The 20,459-nt window shown below is 43.9% G+C and overlaps 1 long non-coding RNA gene across 3 annotated transcripts in view; it reads right to left on the bottom strand.

Annotated features, from left to right (window-relative positions):
* Nucleotides 1-20,459, bottom strand: part of LOC127473363 (uncharacterized) — a 258,364-nt gene that overhangs the window by 46,707 nt on the left and 191,198 nt on the right. For all 3 annotated transcript variants that reach the window (XR_007905382.1, XR_007905383.1, XR_007905381.1), the window contains exon 7: nucleotides 4,950-5,009. This is a non-coding gene — a long non-coding RNA (uncharacterized LOC127473363). The remainder of the gene's footprint in view (nucleotides 1-4,949; nucleotides 5,010-20,459) is intronic.

The raw sequence follows: 20,459 nt of genomic DNA, 5'->3' as shown, positions 1-20,459 counted from the left end.
CTCCTGTCCATTTGTGCCTCAATCAACCTGTCAGAGTTCACCACCCAAAGGTGCACTCAAATAAAAGGTGAAATAAAAGAGCTTTTAAGTAATTAAGCACCTCTTTCCAGACTCACTAACCCTAATATAGCAGAAATTTTAAAGGCAAATATCTTATGTCCGAGTCCCTCTCCCAGCAGCAGGAGAATGTGGAGTTTGTAAATAACAACAGCAATACAAGGAATGCCTCTTTGCTTACCCGATCCCACTGAAATTAATGGTCTGTGGTTTAGGTCTGTGTCAGTGCCATAAAGCAGGATATGCCTGGAGACCAGGAAGTGTCTGCTTCGTGTGTTAATGATGGAGTTATGGAGTGGCAGCAGCCATTTCATGGTCAAAGTTGCAGAAGGGTTTTTACTACATGCTTGACTCTCCCTCTTTATATGCCAACAAAAAGCTGAAGAAATTCCTAGGTCAGGCCTGGAGCTGAGGTTGAAAATTTTCTATAAAATTTGAAAGGGATCCAGCTAAAGATTTTCCAGTGATGCCACCCCTGAAAAAACACAGCTCACAAGCACAGGCTGTGCCTCTCCTACCACTCAGGTGTAAACTCACACAGGGGTGAGAACCTGGGTATGAGCAAAAACTGTTCAGCAAAATTACTGCCCCCTCAAGCCTCTTCTCCACTGAAGCCCCAGCTCTCCTTCTCCAGCCCCACCATCCACATGCTCCAATCACCCAAGAAAAAAGCATCATACTTGTGTGTTATATTTTAATGTTTATGCTGTGGCTTTTTGTATAATAGGAATAATCGCTGTTGCTTTGTAGTACACTTACAACAAATAGCTTTGGAGATTGCTCAAACACTTTAGCTCCACTTCAGCTCTTAATCAAACTCAGCAGCTGTTTATTGCAATTACACCATAAAGCAATAGACATTATCCCTTAACTAACTGTCTTATTAATATAGGTAGTTACACAGCTATTTCATAGTTAGTCTTAAATAACTGCTTTTAATTATTTTATTAACATAAATAACCATCTCAATAAATTTAAATTAAACGCATATGTGAGAAAACGCAATTTAAAGCATTGCACAAAATTGCATCTGTTTACTAATGTTCAAATCGATGTCACTGTGTAATTCAATTAAAGTGCAACTTTAATTTATTTCAATTTTTGATGGCCAGGAAACACCTAAGACGCTAGAACTTCCTAAATATTGAAATGGGCACTGTCTGATCCTCTTCTGCTGCTGTATTTTCCTTGCAATATTAGTTTCCTGCCAGGGGAATGAGATTCCTTTTTTACCCACAAAACTTACAATTTAATATCCCCATTTAATTTTGTTTTCTTCCCATTCCGAAAGCAACAGATGACTGGATTGCATTTTGCCTTCTAGTTCAGTTGTGCAACTCTGCTTTCAAGGGAGAAAAAGGATTTTATTTTCCTGTGCAGCACTGGATCCTCCATGTCTTATGCCATTTGTTCTGGTAGGATCAAGCTCTTTGCCTTCAGCTAAGGGGAAGGGAGACGTTGCCTGACCTGGCCTGAAATCCCCTTTTTCTTCCTCGGGGTGGGGGGCTGGTTTATTGTTCAGGGGGCTCATTCTACCCAAAAATCCTCCACTGCAGAGCAGGCAGCACTTGCACAGCAGCTTTTATCCCACAGTGCCAGCACGGAGCGTGTCCCTGGAAAGGGAGCACAGCCCACCCCTCATCTCACACAAGGGTCTGCCTTATTCAGATGCTCTTTGGGGATGAAACGAAAATCTCCTATCCTTTCTCAGTTTGAGATTCTTCCCCTGAAGGAAAAAGAGGAAAACTTGCTGAAGAGCAAGGAGAAAAGGAGAGGGACTCCCTTCACAACTTGCCACAGAGAGGAGAACAGAAGATCTTAGGAAGCGCTGGGAGAAAATCAAAGTGGTAAATAAAAGCCAAGGATGGGGTGAAAATAAGGCTGGAAAATAAAAAGGTGCAAAAGGAGGCGAAGGGGCCTCACATATTTTCCTGCCAGCCATTTTCTTCTGCCACTCAAAGCTTTTTGATTTAGTTCTATAGTTGGTGCAGGGACCTGCAAATGTGAACTGGTACCTCCCTGAGATCAAATAACAACAAACCCCCTCGAAAGTAACTGGGATGTATTGAGAAAAAGTGCTGAAGGCAGGAAGATGCAAAGCAAAATTTCTCAGAGGGTCTTGGTTGGGATCTCAGCAGCTTTTTAAGGTTCAAAACTGTGGATATCGAGCCATGTTTGGCTCTTGGATATCAGTCAATGTCAAAGATGTCATGGGAGAACAATGAAAAAAAGATTTTGGTCCCTGAAATCCAAACTACTAAGGGTGAATTTTGTTAACTGGCAAAGTCCATCCCACCCTCTGGCTGCTCATGAGAGGACACGATCTCCCTACAAAGAATCATTTAAGGAAGGCATTTCCAGGCAGGTACAACACTGTATGAGGAGGAAGGTGCCTATGGAAAAGCGGAGCTGGAGACAGCAAAGATGAAAACAGTGATTTATTTATTTTAATTCTTCTATCCCAGTGTACCAGGTAACATGAAGGGATAATTACAGGCTCTGTCAGAGAGGGGTTGCTGATGCTGTGATCTGGCAGACACTCTAAGCTCCTCAGGAGACGAGCTCTTAAAAGTTTACAGACTCTGCTGGGCAAAGACAGAGGTGACTCAGTACAAAGGGTTTTTACAGAAAAATGTGGAAATCAAGAGTGAAGGAAGACATGCTTAAACTTCAGGTAACTGAGAGTGATCAGGGGTTGGATAATTGAAGTTCCAATGTATATTTGCCTACACTGTCGCTCACCTTTGAGCCCTACCTAGGCATCTTGACATTTATGTAGTCTGAAATCCTGAAAGCTCTGAGTTTAGACAACTAAATTGTTGCTTGTCAATTTAGTCTTGACTGAAAGACAGGTGTTTTGTTTCAGAGTAACACTCCTTTCAGACTCCTCTATTCCCAAGCTCAGATTACTGAGCTAAGGAACTATCAAAAATGAAATAACTTACAAGCAGGCGAAGACATTTACATACCTTGAACAAAGGAATTCTTTTGGCAAAATCGGGATTTTTAATTATTGCTTGTTTTCTGCCATGTGGGACTCTCATCTCGAGCTCTCTGGTGGGAGCTAGAGGAGCTTGGAGGCTTTGAAAGTTCCTACAGTTTTGGTAGGGCTGCAGGTCCTCTGCTGCTGCTCTGCAGTTTTACAAGCCTGTTCTGCTGAATGCAAAATGCTCTCTGAGCAAAGATCCAGCCGAGAATATGAACCAAAATTCTCCAAAGATGCAATTCTGAGAGCAGGCCTGCTACGCACAGACCCCAAATTCTGCTGCCTTTGAGCTGCTGCTGCCCCTGAGCAGCAGGTGAGCCCATTTCCACCAAGTGCCTCCCTGCAGAAAGCACTGACCCAACCCTGCCCACGTTCCTGCCCTTGGAGAATTCGGGTGCTCCTTTTTCCATGTCTCTGTGCCTGGGTGCTGGTGCTCACACACTTCAGGCAGGGTTTGGGCCTTAATTCCTTTATTTATGCCATTAAGGGGGCTGAAGGCAATGGAACACAGGCTTAATCACACTGACCTGCCAATAACCTCGGCTCTGACCTGGAGGGATCCCATGTTTTGGCATAGGTTAAGGTCTTATTTAATTTAGAACCTTAAGCTGGATTTGAACTGTAGCCCCAGAAGTAAAAAGCCAGCCTTTTTATCTGGGAAGCCACATGGCTCTGGCTTCCTGACTGGTACTTGTGACATCCCAGTATTGGCAAACCAGGGACATATTAGCTGTGTGCTCTATTTTCTGCCCTTAATTATGGCCAGCTAGTCTGAGTTTTCTTTCCTTCTTTTTTTTTTTTTTTTTTAAGGATTTGAGTGACAAAGTGACTATGCATATCATTCCACATTTGAACTGTAAGACTTCAGTATTTCTACCTCTAGTGTGTAATTGGATCAGCTGCCAGTTACAGAAAGGAGCTGGGTGAGTATTAAGTGTGTGGAAAATGAAGAAGAGTCCAAGTGTGAAGGGGAGGAATAATTTGACAAAGCCTGCAGTGAGCTGTACGTGGTTTTCTCGTTCCAAAATGGAGTAGGTTTTGAAGCACATGAGGAAAAACTGGCTTTGATTTATTAGCTTTGGTTCACAGAATGCTGGCCACAATCTTGGAGAGTCTCAAGACACAGGGAAAGCCACAGGCCCTGCCCTGAGGAGCTCACAATGCCGACATTATCATAACGAGGATGGACGGGTGCCAAGCTGAAAAACACTCTGCTTTCATCTGACTCCTAAAGCTGTGCCTTCAACAACCTTGTCAGGCAGTGCACAAAGCTCCTGCCACGGGCTTGGCACCACAGCAGGACTGGGGTCTCATGTTATCGTGATGTGGTGGTTCTCAAACCATCACACCCAATGCTCTTCTGCAGGTCCCCACTGTAGCACCTCCTTACCTGACCTGGAGCTTCTCATTACATTACAAAGCTAATGTAAGCATGAAACAGTTTAAAATCTACAACAAAAATCCACAGTAAACCTCAGCCCTTTCAAAAGGTGAGAAATAGAGGGGGTCTGTGTCCAGTCAGAGAGTGAGAGTGTTGGCCTCGGGACAAGAAAGTTGAGTTCCAACAGTAAGTACATGAAGTTATGGCAGGATCATACAGTCAGAAAGACAGCTCTTTATCCAGTAAATGTTCAACTGTTTATCCTGTTACAAAGTGCAAGCAAATCCCCTCAGATATGAACCGGCAGTCTGCATTGGTGGGACAGGAGAGCTGCATTCTGAGTGGGTAACCAGAACTTCCTTCACTTTGCATCTCAAAGCAACTCTAAGATGCAACCCAGGGCAACAGTCTGATCATGAGGTGCCCAGTTTAGGGCATTAGGAGAGAGGATTGCAGCCTAAAATCAAAGAAAAGGTCACAACATCCAGGGCAGCTCATGAAAGAAGCAGAAGAAATGCCAATTACCTGGGAATTCACAGTTATTCCTCAGCTGTAGAAATCCTCCATAAAATCCACCATGCTGATCTGTAAAGAGAAAGCAAGAAACTTTTATTAGTGGCACAAACAAACTCAGAGAATCACAAATACTCCAAGTGACTGACTGCCTGGTGGCAGCCAGGATATGGATAGTACTGCCAAGAAGGTGGAGAAAGCAAAGAGCAACTGAGATTTGCTACTTCCCAACTCTAGGTTGCTCTAGGCTACACTTGGTGGCTTGCTGACCATAGGACCAAACTGATATTTTGGGATTTGGAAATTCTTCTGCTATGCCTTCAACAGCAGCCACTAATTGAGAGGAGCAGTGTCCTAAAGGGCCCCTGGGTTACTGCCACAGAGCCACATCCTCTCTGGCTGGTATAAAAGCCCTGCAGACAAGTCTATCAGGCAAAAGCACAACAAAAAACCATCTCAAAATCATTTCTCTCTGGCTCTCCAAGGGCGTTAGGGCATTAAGACAGAATGTCCTACCTCAAAGGAAGTCAAGATTGGATCAGAACATCTCAGAGAGATAGAGAAGGAGAGATGGCAAGAGGCAGCAGTGTAAAGGTTTTATCAGCATGACTTGGGGATGACCACATTACTCATAGGTCACTGTGCTTTCCAGCTGACTAGCAACAGATGAAATAAGGAAAACAACAGCCTCTGGATTTCCAGGTAGCAGCTGCAGCCAAGTCTGCCTTTTCAGATGCCCTTTTAGTGTGGAATATGCACGGTGCTGCTCAGAAACCTGACTTCCCATGCAGAAGGGAACCCACTGTGAGATCCCACTGTCACCAGGCAAGTCCAGGAGAGCATCAAGACCATATTTGTGTTGTTAGAGGGAGGAAAACTTCAAATGCAAGGCACTTGGTTCTTTGTGGATCTCAGCCCATCTCCAGCAGAAAGGCACCAGGAGTGGGTTATCCTGCTGTGAATCCTCAACCTGTATGGCAGCAAACAGGCACAGCTGCTCATGTCCCATCACAGCAGCCACAATACCGAGATTTTGTTACGTAACAAAGACTAAAATATCATTTATTTATACTGAAGGGGTGCCCTTCTGCCAAGCATTGTACAAAGGCTTTACCAAGGACTGCTTGTGTTTTTCGGAAGGTGCCATTTGATCAGATACACACACACAGATCCCAACAGCTGAGTGGAAAATAATACTGCCATTCCTGACAGTTCTCAAATTAGCAAGAGCTTATAATGAAGCTTTTGTAAGACATCCCTTTCAAGGATTTGCTGGATACCTCCCTTGCTGGGGGTGGGTGCACACGGGGTAACTGCCCTCCTGCTCTGTGCTTAATTCTCTCACCTCGTGCTACGTTGCTTGTTTCCTGCACTCAGAGATCTCCTACTTGTGTTTGAACTCTCTGAATACTCTCTTCAGCTACACACAAGGAGATAGAGGCCTTGGTAACCTCCTACCCCAGCAGTTCTTTTCCTGCAGTCAGGAAATTATCTCCCTTTTTTTTGTTTTCTTTTCTTTTTTTTTTTTTTCCCCATTGCACAGAACTAGGGGAATTCCCCCTTCCACTGCCTGGGCTCTGATGGCAGTGATTGGTGACAGCAGCAAAAAACCCCAAGCCACACCACTCACAGACAACAGTGTCTCGTTTTGCATCGGGTTTTATGTCAATATTTTGATAATTTAGGCAATTCCACATTCATGTTGGTACTGAGATATCTAGGAAACAATGTATCCTTCAAATAATTCAGTAAGTGTCATGATAGGCCTGTGTGAATGCTTGTGCTTCTCTCCACAAAGAACTCAAATCACGTAAAACTCTGAGACCTGATTTTCAGCTGATATAAATCCAAAAAGATACTGTAATTATTGGTAGGACAGTTTACACACTGAAATATCTTGGCCCCTCTCTCCTTCATGCAAGCAGAGGGAACAGGTACCAGGAGGGGAAGGTTTCATGTCTCTGCCTCCCAGAAGTGAGTTTGCACAGGGAGCTGGAGGCTGTAGATGCCTTCTGCCCTGGCAGGTTTTCTTTTTCCTTCATTCAGGAAATTGTCTTTCTCTCTCTTTTTTTTTCTTTTAATGCAATTAACAAGAGAATTCCCCTTTCTTTTGTTTCTGAGGGCCGTGGAGCGGGATCAGAGAGGAAAAGTAAGTGGCACCTCTAATATATTTTGCCAGAATATGGGAAGAAGATAAGTATGAGACAGACAAACAAAACATAAAACTGGTTTAGGAAAGAAGGGGGAAAATGCCTGGGAAATGTAGTAATAAAGGAACCTCACCAGTAGCAACAACTCGAGGAGAAAAGGGACTGATGGATAGCTGTGCTGGCACGAGTGAGGAAGGGTAAACCAAATCTTTTCAAAGCATAAGAAAAGAAAACCAAATTGCATTTAAAAAAACTATTGAGAAAAAATAAAAAAGCCAGAGGACAAATAAAACAGAGAGAGGGAGGATTTCTATGAGCACAAAAGCAGAGGTCAGTACCCCGTGGTCATTTCCTAAGAAAGGAGGAAGCAGAAGTGAAGGAAAATCCCTAAATATAAAAGACTACTTATAAACAAAGGACACATTGACTGCTACTCCATGATTTTTTGAAGGTTTGCTATCAGCATATCTCCAGTGATAAATGCCTTCACATGATGCCAGCTTTCTGCAGGCACAACTGCAGCAAATCACTTCTGCCAGGCAGAACATGAAGAAACAAGGAATCATCTCCTCCCCTCCACGTGGCACTGCTCTGGTCCGTGCACATCCTCTCCACACCAGCCCTCAGGAGAGGAGCACATCAGGGCAGCAGGGCAGGAGGATGTCCTGCAGAACACAGGATGAGAACACAAATCTAGGTTGGCAGCCTGGAGCTTATTTCAAACAATGGTTACACAGGTCCATCTCTGACCAAGGCTCCTCATTGCACATCCTGCTCCAGTGACTCTTTTGTCACTTGGAAACCAGTTTGTCTAGGCACAAAAAAAATACTTCTAGATCATTCTTGCCATGACCATAAAACCAGAAAATTGCCAGGTGCCTCCTCTGAATGGCAATGATATCCACAAAAAGACTGGGCTGGTAAGAACATGTCCAGGAGCTCTTTGGTCCACTGCCATTCATTAAAGCCCCCCAGCTCAAGTTACTGTCTCAAAGCCCCTGCCAGGTGCCCTGGAGCACACCTCCAAGCTCACCTTTCCATGGAGAGAGGAGCCCCTGAGCCACCCCACTGACCTGAAGCCACAGCAGGACGTGTAGGCCCAAGGCTGGGCAGGGATGGGGCTCCATGGAAGAAGGGAAGGCTCAGTTTTAAAAGTCATGGGTGACTTTCAGAATTTATTCAGAAGCTTGATGGGGTCAAAAGTTGTGCCCACTGACACGTTTTCAAGCAGAGAAATACTTGCAACTAAACCCTCAGGCATTAAACTGCATATGGGCAAATACTGTTCTCCCTTCCACCCCATCAGTGGGGTTCTACAATTAACATTAATCATTTCAAGGGCAATATTCTGCCTATTGACCAGAGCCCCTTTCTGGAAGGGAGAGATTCACACTGACACTGAAAGGTGAATTTGCAATGTCTGCATGTACATTCTCTTGCAACAAAAGAGTCACATAAAGTCCTCTGTTTATCAGGAAGACCCAGCAAGCTCCTGTGGTATCACACCAACATAAGTGAGATGAGAGCCTGGCCCCAAATCCTCAATCCCACAAACTCCCACATCGTGCTGCCACAAAGAGGAGGCTGCTCCCAAGGCTGAGATCATGCCCAGATCCTGCAGTCTTTACTCAGACCTCAACTGTAATGGAAGTACTGCCTTCCCTCACCACAGCAACTTCACTACGAGTGCTCCTGTACACAGCTTTTTTTGCCAAAATAAATACTGCTGGGTTATGGGGTTTTGGGGTGGGTTTGTGGGGTTTTTTTTTTTGTTTGTGTGGTTTTGGCTGGGGTGGGAAAAAACATGCAGAATTATTTTTTAAATAGAAAAAATAAATCCACTTTTTTTTTTTTCTTTCTGGAACAGACAGCTTAGAAACACAGAACAGCCTTTTTTTGTCCCCCCAAGCCCTTGCTCTGTACACCACCCCAGTGCCACCCTTGCTTTAAGAATAACCGTCAATCTGTGCCATCCTTAAGGCCAGACATTCTTTGGATTTGGTTATTACATCAAGGTGCATTTGTGCTCCTAAATGGGCAGCTGTACTGGAAATGGAGCACAAAGGAGCAGAATTCAGGCTGTTCCAGCGTGGGTCCAAAGCCCGGCGTGTCTGCGGTGCTGTGAGTCTTTTGTTTCAGATGCAGAGAGATAAACTACAGCCTTTTTTTCCACGGCGGTTATAATGCAGAATATGAAAAACTCTTGGGATGGTTTAAGCTGCAGGGTATTCTCCCAGAGTTCTGTCCAAAAATAATCTAGTAAAAATGTGGACAGAGAACCATCGACCTCTGCTTTCCCCCGAACATATGCAGCTCTGATCAGTCTGGTATTTCAAGAAAAACAAGGTCCTGAACCCTAATCCTCAGACACATAACAAAGCGCACTTCACAGCTGTGATGCACAGCTACTATCAGCTCCGAGGCCTGAGTGGGTCCCAAGACAATGCCTCCTTTATCACCCAGAGGACAAATATCTAGACAGCAATATTTTCTGCTTGAATGCTTCAAGCATCTCTCGCAACTCCTGACTGAAAGAGAAAACTGAGCTGAGAGTGTTTGCTGAGTGATTATTTTAATTTACTACTTGATGTAAATCTAAATGAACTGACATCCAGCTTGAGATGGACAGAAAACAATCATTGTGAAAAAAGAAAGAAGGCTAATATTACAATATCATTTGAGTAGCACAGGTTTAGGCAACTTTAGCAGTGGCAATGTAATAGATAGTGAGGCAGGGTTTGCATTTCCTTTTCTTCACTCAATTACCATAATAAGTTCTGTAATTTTAGGGCTGTTTATTTATCAGGCGACGATAACAAAGACGCTCAGAACACGGTGTCTGAATGCAATAGTACAAAGCACCCCAGTGTCAGCCCTCACATGCAGAGGGCTTGCTGACTCTCACACACCTGATTATCCGTGGGTACCTGAGCCCAGAACCCACAACACCCCCCTTTTTGTTAATGGCTAAAATGGCACAAGCTCTGCATCTGACTCGAGGCAGAGCGAGGGGCAGGAAAGGCAGAAAACTTCCTGCTGAAGTTCTCCAGTGCTTTAAAAACCTGTCAAGTCACTCTGCTGAGCTTTCTGGTATGAACAATAGATTTGGGACCTGGCCTGCCTGCACCAGGGAGTCTGTCACTGCTGCTCTCTGATCCGGGTTTGCAGCGTTTGATGGCTGCGCGGTGTCACCGAACAGCTGGAGGAGAGGAGCCCCGGCTGAGCGCCTGAGATGGAGGGGAAAAAAACAACAAACACAAAGCAAAAGAAGAGATTCCTTTGTGAGGCAGACACACAAATCTGGGCTCTGCCAGAGCGAGACGCGTCACCTTGCGGGGTGGCCTGTGGTGCCCTGCGTGGAGACGAACAGACACCACGGCCCCACAGGCCCCCCTCGTGCCCCAGTGAGGACCAGGGAGAAGGGGAACCACGTGCAACAGCAGCCCAGGTGGAGGTCCAGCAACAGCTCCCTGCCACGGGGGCTCAGCAGTGGGTTCACCACCTCCTGCAGCTCCTCAAGGCAATTTTCCAGCGGGAAACCACCTCCTTGGGCCCATCCAACCGCATGGATGAGTGGGTAGGAGGCACCATTAGCCCATCACTCCATGCCCCTCTCAGCACATCAAAGACCATGTTGCACCCCCTCAAGGCCAACTGAACCCACCTGGGGCAACTTCTCACTACACTGAGATCCTTATGTTGGTTTTTGGGGTATTTGTGGTTGGAAAGGCTGATCTACATGCATAATTTCTTGCACATTGCCTTAGAAGAACGTACCTAACGTGAAACAAAACTCACCATTTTGTGTACACCAAAGATCGATGGAAAAGCTCATAACTGAATAGGAATAGAAAGAGCTGAATAAAAGTGAAACTCAGTGGGTTTCTGAGAATGCCACTCAAGAGCCTCGAGGTTTTGGAAGAATACCAGGCCTTCCTATACAATGGTTTGAACCACTACCTTAAAGAAATCTCTGCAGTTCCCTCTTAAATTCTACAGGAGGCTCAGAAGCACGTCGGAAATATTTTTACTCTGTACCATAAGATGTTTTTCATCAGAGTAACATGCCTCTTAACCCATAGCCATATATTCAATTAAATTGCATGGGCATATGTGTGTTTATTTACATAATGTGTAAATGTATAGCTGGGTATGTATAAACAAAAGGCTTTCATAACACAGAGGAACACACATGGCGGTGTAATTTGTGTATTACACACTGCGGAACTGCAGCCGTTCACGTCAACACCATTCATCACCTGGGCTCACCAAAATCGTGGCACTCCTGCTCCACACGCTGCCTGCAACTTCACCATGATGGCAATCTCCTTCCTCAATTAATTAAGGACAATTTAAATATTTTAAGTGAATTACATTAACATGACAAAACAGGAGAAATTTAAATTGTGGAGCTGTGAAGAGAAAACCTGTGACAAAGTCCCTCTTTCAACACAGTCACAGGGAAAGATTTTACAAATTGACAGTGTACATTATGCACAGCCTAACTGTGGACATTTTCTGTCAAGCACTTAAACAGAGAGACACAACAACGGCTCCAGTGTGAAAACAAGATTGTCTGTAGGGGACTGGTCCTCACTAAGGGCAACCTTGACAAGTCCAAGCATGCACCTAGATCAGCATTTGAAATAACTCTGCCATACCGAAGCTGTTCATCAGGAAGCCCTGTCTAAATTATTATGGGTTTGCAAAGGATCTTCATTAACTGCCCTTACGAAAAAAACACTATCAGAGTATTTTTTAACTGCCCCTGTCAAATATTGCTTCAGTAACAGGGTTACAAACACGTGGCATGAAACGTCACAGATGGAAATCATTATTATGGTTTTTTTTGTTAGTTCTAATCCAAAATTTTACATTCAGGACTCAGACAGCAGTGAAATAATGTCCTCCCTTCTAGGGACAAAATTCTGCAAGGAAGTTTTCAAGAAACCTAGCTTGTATTTATAGCCCTACCATGCAGCTACTACAGATCTAGCACTCCCTTCACTGATTAACACACACCGTTACTGGGATGTGCAAATTAAAGGCTGGGTCTTGCCACACTTTGAGTCAGCCTGAGTGGCATGAGCAGCCTCGAGCAGGAGCAAACATTGTGGGATCAGGCCCTTCCAAAATGAGCAAAGCTCCATGAGCCCCTTCATGTGATTTTATAAACATGAATGTTCTAACAGGGTTGTAGGAACACACAAACTCATGTTACTCGTGTGGCTACTGCCAGAGGCCTCAAAGGGACTGGGGACTTCCATGAGTAAAACTGGGTTATGGGAAGATGGGCTTATGCCACAGAAAAAATAAGAGAGAGCAATGAGTGCTCTCTCCATTTCCCTCAGATTACAAACACCATAGAACACACTACAAATATCAGTGCAGCGGGGTAGGTCTGGCTTTGTTGCTTCATGAAAAACACAACTGACGTTTAGCTGTGAAAAAGTGCCTCCCTGACACGGCACTGGAGGCTGAGGGCACTGTGCCCCTACCCAAGACAGGTGTAAATGGGGTTCTCAGCAGGGTAAGGGACCTCCCTGGTGGCTCTGGGCCACCAGGCTTGGCCACCCCACCTTCTGCAGGTGCCTCGGCAAGACCTGAGGGTGCTCAGGGCTCCTCGTCCGTCACCAAGCCCAGCAGAAAGGATTACAGTGTCACAAAGCATGAGCTGAACCTGCCTGAAACCCCAAAGAACTGATGGAATCCCCCCGGGGCAGTTTTCCTGCCCCTACCCCTTGTCATGAGAAGTGGGGGACCGAGTACCCTTTCCCTGGAAAACACACCTGCCTAGCCAGGAAAAGAAACCTGAGGTGTCAACATTTCCACTGCATTTCCTGTGGGCCATTCTTAGCCGTAATCATGAAAACCATTGCAATTAGGTTATTCTAATTATGAAAATCTATTTCCTTTTAAAGATTTCAGAGCAACCTTTTTTTTTCCTTATGAAAAAGAACACATAAAAACACTGAAATCCTTTGAATTCCTTCTCGTGCCACGGAATCTGAGCACAATTTATCTAGATAAGTTTTAATTATAGCCTTTCCAGAAAGACAGTGCTCTGTATAAATAAAAAGAAATATAATTGATAAATGTAGTCAGATGGTACCAGGTTGTTTAAATAGACCATTAAGCTCAAAATGTCTAAAGTTAAATTAGATTGTATTCTCTTTCACCTAGGGCTTTTGTAAGGCACAACTGGCATGTATAGTCTTGTCCACATTAATTTTTACTGCCACGGTCAAAAAGCAGCATAAGTCTGCAGCTTGTGTAGAATATTCTGTCTTTATTTGACGTGATCACAGTAGATGAATTAGCTCCCTTGGTGCAGAGAGTGAAAGAAGGTTAGTTGAGGGAAATAAGGAATTTTCAGAGGAAAGAAAAAGTTTGAGGGAAACATATGGTTTAAATGCTCTTGCCTATTTCAGATCAAGCTGAGAGAGTTGAGATCTGTTGGTTCAGAGATCCAGTTCACTGCACATTCCTACTGTGCCTGCCTACTAATTGCATCCCATGTTTGTCAATCAAATATTTGCAATTAACAAAAATATTCCCTTAAGAGACATATAACAGAGGCTGCTAAGGATCCATTGCTTTGCTATTAGAGTCAGCTCCAAATAAAAAAACCAGAAAGGTCTTTAAAAATATTCTGCTGCTGATGACACTGCCAGACACTTCCAGTCAAAACATTAACAAGCAGAATAGGTGGCATGGGGGCTTTTCAAAGAGATTTCTTTCAAAGAAGAAAAACTTTGATCTTAGTGTTTCTGACCCATCCTCCACCTCTGATTCTTCAATCTACAAGTACATATAGTGGTTTAATTTCACTCAGTGCATAACTTGCCTAAGGATAAACGTTGATCTAGATTTTTTTTTATTTAACTCCAATTTAACTGATGCTCTAAAGCTGCCCTATCACTGCACAATACACACTCACACAAGGTTTCTGAGTAGAAACTGAAGAAAGCAGACTGGAATAATAAGAAATGCACAAGGTTCAGAGGAAACATTAATTTGTAAATAGGTAGAAACGCCAGTAATTTGTTGGGAATTGAAGACCTTCTGTCTGAAACAGTGAAGCTTAGCAGCTGTGCACTGCTGTTTTATAAATCAATATTACATCTGAAGGTGGTGTTTGAATGCTTGTATCATTGTGGTTTGAGTCAAACAAAGTTCTGTGATAAGAAATGATCAAACAAAACAAACAAAATCCCTTCCCCTGTCTCGCCGGATAAATTCCAAACATAATTCCACAAGAGGGATAGAACATTCAAATCATCCACTTTTTTATAATTGCATAAACCCCTCAGTCACAGAAAGATGATTGGATTGGTGATGGACTATTGTATTCTCAAAGACATGGATCATGCCAACGGAGAGCTCCTGCAAGACGATAACAGCGCGTGCATTTTCTGTGTGACCTGTGGTGAGATCTAAACCCCATCCAAGCCAAAATGCCGCGGTCTGGTGTGAACATGACTGGGACCAGGGGACTCCAGCCTCCACTGCCACCTCTAAAACTAATTCCTTCAGTGCCATGAGCAACCACTTATCCCCACTGCTGCAGCTTCTCCAGCTAAACGCGGCGCTAAGGAGAAGAGCTCACGCTTGGGCCGAGTCTACCCAAGATAAAATTTGCCAGCGTGGCTCGGCAGGTACAGCTCGATTAGCAGATCTGCCTCGTGTTGACACGGCCTGCACCTGCAAACAGAATGTTTTCCCTGCCATCTACCCATTCTGCCATGCAAAATGAAGCAGAATCCCAGCAATGTTGATGATTTTCCCAATCAAAAGTCATCTAAAATGTCGTATGCCCCCATGAGTGACATTGCTTCCTTTTCTCAGAGGCTGTAAATAATCACGAAATGTTCTGAAGACACAGAGGAGCTGCCTTCCCTTGCCAGTTTTTTTTTAATCTTTATAAACCATTTCCATAATTTAGGCTGTGGTTTAAAAAGCCTCAGTATCACAAAGCTGTGTATTTGGGGCTGTAATACTTGCAGAGAATGGGCAAAGAGGTTAGAGACAGCATTTCTCATAACCCACCAAGCCCAGTTTCGGGAGCCTCAGGAAAGAGAGGGATATGGGAGAGCAGTGTCTGCAAAGAAATATCCTGGGAGACATCTGCTGGCCACTTGTACCTCGCCCAGCTCCGTTCACCCACTGCGCAGTCTGGGACTTCGCACTTCCTGAGTCAAGGGGCAACTTAGGGGTCACACAAATCCCAGCTCCACAGCAAGCAGACACCAACCAGCAGCCCTGCCTTCGGGCTCCGTGAAGGATTTAGCGACATCCTTCTTGTCTGACTTATTGCAAAAGGAAACGAATCACAGCAGACCGAGCAGGACGGGGTGCTGGGCAGCACAGACTGGGCTGGGGGGCAGACAGGGCCTCCCCAGCTCTCAGGTGGCTGCTGTGGGGCACATTCCTAATCACAGGCTCCCATTGAAGAGCCCCGTTTGCAAACACTCAGTTACCATTCTGCAGGGGGCTGTCAGATTACAGGATTTTATCGTCAAGTTTGAGGTGGGAAAAGAAGAGGAGGAGATGGAGGAGGAGGGTATTTTTGTTCCTGTCCTTCATTTCCTGATAAGGAGACACTTTTGATCCAGGAGAATTTTTTTTTCTTTCTTCTTTTCCTTTTTTTTTTTTTTTTTGTTTTTTGTGTTTTTAATCTGGTAGCATAAATTCGTTTCACAGGATTGCAGGTGTTTGAAAAATTTAAGAAGTTCTCTGGTTTTGTAGTCCTGGCCTCATTGATGAGAAAGCTTACGCATGGTGACATGGTGAGTTGAAGCAATGATTAAAAGGCTATTGCATATGCTCTTCCCAGCTGAGTTGTTGTTCCCGTTGTTGTTTTTAGAGCACAGAGAAAGTGTCTGCAACAGCTGCTAATAAGCTCTTATGCGACTCTAACATCGTGATCTGATCACCCCAGAAGTGCAGAGTGGGAGCTGAAGAACCTGGTCTCAGCAATTTGACAAAAACATCCCTGACATATTTCAGCTACCGCGGAAAGTTTGTGACACTGGAAGGAAATTAAAATGTGTGTGGAAGGTGGAATAGGAACGTGAGGCTTGTGTTTTCTGTGCACATGAGATTTAAAGCCACGGGCAAAGCAGGGCCATGTGTGTTTTCAAAGGCACAAATGGGAATTAGACACACAAATTCCATCGACTTTCAATGGAAGGACTACCCCTGGTGCCTTTGAAATTCTCCCCCATTATTTACTGTACCTCGGTAAGAAACAGCGCTGAAAACCTTTGTGCTTTAGAAGGTATCACACCTGGAGTGCTGCTGCTGTAGGATACTAATCCAGAGGCACAAGATGAAATCACCCCAATATACCAATCTTGTTTATTGCACAGATATCCCAAAAAATCAGCTTATAACACCAGTTATAACACTTCAGATTCAGAGTGCCCTGCAAGTCTAACTCAACCTGACAGTGGGACAGTTGAGGAATTTCCACTCCACACTGGAAGGCACAACTAACTATTATCCCCTCTTGGGCAGGAGGAGTAGGGTAATTATATCTAAAGGTCTAACCCGTGGAATTCTCCCATATAAACCCAAACTGCATTGTGTCACTGGCAGAGGAGGAGAGAGGATGGTACATGAAGACAGGTGTGTGCTCAGGGGCCGTTTGGTTCTAATTTTGGTAAATGTAGCAGTAGCTGCTCAGCTCGTGTGTTAACAGTGTCGTGCTGTCTCTGCAGGATGGCTGTGAGCAAACAGTCTGAAGATGTTTTAGCAGTGCATATAGCTGCATATATTTTCCATAAATAGGAGTTTATTCTTTGGCAGACAAGCTAGCATTAGAGCTGCAAAAACACAAGGAATATAGTAAGTACTGGGAAAAAGAAAACCAAGCAGAGAGACAATCTGTGAAGCAGGAGAAATAAATAGAGGCTGAACAGAAAGAAAAATAGAAGAATGAGGGGAAAAGCCAAGGTAAAATGGAGAGGAAACGGTAAGGAAAAAAGAGAAGTCAAGAAAAGTATTGCAAGCAATTTGTGTATTTTAAAAAAGGGGCTTAAAAGCAGAAGAGGACTCAGAAAAAATTTTAGGTGTTTTTGAATCTGCTGCCACCAACAGTGTGGTGGAGGTCCTCAGCCCTTACTCTGTGTGATGCAGCCCAGCAGTGCTCGAGCAGTGAGAGGGAGCTCTGCTGGCTCTGTTCTGGCAGTAATTGAGGGGAAGTGCTGTTGCCATTGTGTCCGCTCGGCCCCGCACCGGCCCCGGCGCCGCAGACACAAACTCTGGGGAAAGGTTCTTGCTGAGAGCAGAGAAGAGTCAGCTACTCCACACGAACCTCTGAGGCTCGTTAGCAGGAGAGCTGGGAGGTGACAGCTTTCCAGGCTTCTGGGAACGCAGAGCAGGGCTTTATCCAGCAGCTCTGCAGGCCTGGACAAACAACCCCTCCCGGGTGCTGCCCAGACCCCGAGCAGTTAAGGGCTGTGGAGGACTTGTTGAACAGTTTATTTACACCTTGTGTACAGCTCCCCTGTGTCTGGGCTCCCTCAGTGGTGGGAATGGCACAAATCCATCAGAGATGCTTCGCAGGCCACGCTGCAGCAAAAGGCAGTTGATCCCCAAAGCAATAGGACCAAGTTCACAATTTAGAAAATTTTTTATTAATCCTTATCCATAATAATTAAAACTGACCTATTAAAATAAGTACCACTGGTTTCTTTTTTTTCTTTTTTTCTTTTTTTTTTTTTTTCAGTGAAGTAGAAACAAAAACACCCAACAAAATAAAGCTTTTGAGAGAGAGTCAAGTCTTGATGGTCAGGGAGACCAGCACCTATGAAGTGCAAAATCACACCTTTGCTTAATAGAGAAGGAAACCTGACCACTACAAGGTGCCTGAAGTGGTGCAGACATCAACTTCCTCCCCCTTTCAAAGAGATTTAGCAATAAAATAAAAAAAAAAATTAAAAAATAAAATAAAATTTTAAAAAGGCCATGTCGATCATAATTTTTCCTGGAGTTTTCTCTGACTTCACAAAATTCTGTATAAATGAGCAGAGATGACAATTTCTGCTTGAAAACAAAACTCTGAGCTCCACAACCAAAGGCCAGCAAAACCCCTTTCTTTTCCTAGGCAGAGCTGAACTCAGCATTAATTAATTTAGGACACAACTTTCTGAAGCTCGGTTATTCCCCTGGGCAACAACTTTACCTCACATTAATTTACAGTTCAATGGCAATTTTATGGATACTTGAACTTTTATTACTGTATAACCTATACAACCAGAGTTGAACAGATTTTGCTAGTAGGATAAATGATCACTTGGTTGTAAAATGAGCTATTGGAATTGCCTTTTCCATACATCACCGACGGTCAGTGGCTGCTTTTTCTGATCACTGGAGTCCCCTGTCCCTCACCCTGCCCCAGTGCCACCAACACCAGCACAATGCCATGAATTACCCTCCTCTTTCACATTCCTTTAATGGCCAGTTATTTCTCTGCAGAGTTTTGTATCTCAGTGATATCCTTCCTACACTGGGCTCTCACACTGCTCTCAGCTATTCCACATTGGTCACAGCGTCCCAGGATGTGTTCCCTCCTGGAATTTACCTTAATTCAATCAGGAAAATCCCACTGTGGAAAGCACAGCCATGCTAAAAACCATTACTATGGGCAAAATTATCAGTAGCTTATTATTCTTAGCTGAGAATATTTATCCTATGATATTGATTTTATTACAGAAAGCTCCTTATACTATGTAATAGATACCAAAAAAACTGCTGTTTTGCACTGCTTGCTTAAAAATAGCACTCTAATATTTAAAATAAATGTGTGGCAAATTATTTTAAGATTGTGGAAAGGACAAAACCCAGTGCAATGAAAAACCCCATTTTTCAAGAAAGAAAACAGAACGAAATATTAATATTGCCTCAGTCAATATTTCAGTTTTAGATAAAATTCACCTTGAAATCTAGCCATCAATTTCTTATAACACCAGAATTGATTTTTTTTAAAAAAAATCTAGCAGTAACTTCATTTAAATCCAGTCTTTCTAAGTCTGTAGCGCTTCAGAAAATGCAGCTGAATGGAAGAAGTCTCTTTTTTTTCCAGCTTTAAATCCCATTTGGTGAGTACCTAAAATATGCACCTTGAAGGAAAGTGTGTGTCTGTGAGTAAACTCCTTGTGGGATCCTTTGGAGGCTCCTGGCTGCAAACACACTGTTGGTGCCAGATCATTGCTGAAGGGAAGGGCCTGAGATTTTCAGCTGCAAGCTCTTCCTAAGAACTTGGGAGGTCTGGATGCAACAGTGAAAAGTGGGAAAGAGTTTGCACTTGAAGAGAATGGCTTTATGAAACCCTTCAAGTATTTAAGAATTAGAGCTATTAAATGCATGATCTATGACTTTTAAAGCTCTGATCTGCCTAATCTTTCTTCCATCCCTCTCCCCCAAAGGCATTAATAAAGCCCAAATTAAGTCATGCCAAATCCTCATTTTCCATCTGAGTTTGATGTTTCGAAGGCTGCGCCGTTCCACCTTTGTTTTGACAGACAAAAATGTCACCTTTGCTTGGAAATGTGTGTATTTGGCAATAAAAGAGGAAATAAAGGCTTCCCCTACACTGTAAGCTGTGTGTTACAGTCTGTCAGCAATCAACAGGGCCAGATGTTTTAAACTCACCGTCCTGTCTCAGAAACTGTTCTTTAATTCATCAAATTCCTTTCTTCCCTGTAGGATAAGTCTAAAAAGAGAGGTCCCTCATACCCATTAGCCACTTTCTCTACAGGTGTGATAACAAACTAGCCCAGATTTAGCTCCCCAAAATAATGCCATCCCTAAAGCAGGATTGACCTGAGCTGTGCAGACACATCAGCACATCACCAACAGTGCCCGACTTGCTGCACAAGCCCTGCAGAGCCTCCAGGGGATAAACCACCACCAGGTACCTTTGCCCACTGGCAAACCTGTTGCTCAAAATAATGCCCTGATAAAAAGGCAAATTCCACAGGGAAATAGGATCTTTCACGAGGCTCTTGGAAGAAACTTAGAAAGAGAAGGATGGGGGGACACAAGCCCTGCTTCAGACATTACACAGAAGCAGCAATATTTGAACTACAAAAGTTCTACTTTTGCTTCCTTTCACACCCAAAGAAAGACTTTTGTTCCTGAAAGCTTCCCCCCCCCCCCCATAATTGTTTTCATTGGTTTCATAAAACATTTTATTTCTCTTCACAGCCCACGATGCAATTACAGCCAAGGACTATAAAGGCCAGAGCAGCATTTTACTGATCCCAACAAGATTATTAGAAAAGCATCTCAATATTTTGCAAGCCCAAATTTTTACCTTCTACACACAGGCGGTGCCACTTCCCCACTGTCACTTTTAACTATTTCA

The sequence above is a fragment of the Manacus candei genome, unplaced genomic scaffold (genome assembly GCF_025592945.1).
Source record: "Manacus candei isolate 608988 ecotype Guabito, Panama unplaced genomic scaffold, ASM2559294v1 h1tg000035l, whole genome shotgun sequence".
Taxonomy (NCBI): domain Eukaryota; kingdom Metazoa; phylum Chordata; class Aves; order Passeriformes; family Pipridae; genus Manacus; species Manacus candei.
This window is presented reverse-complemented; position numbering and strand designations above follow the sequence as displayed.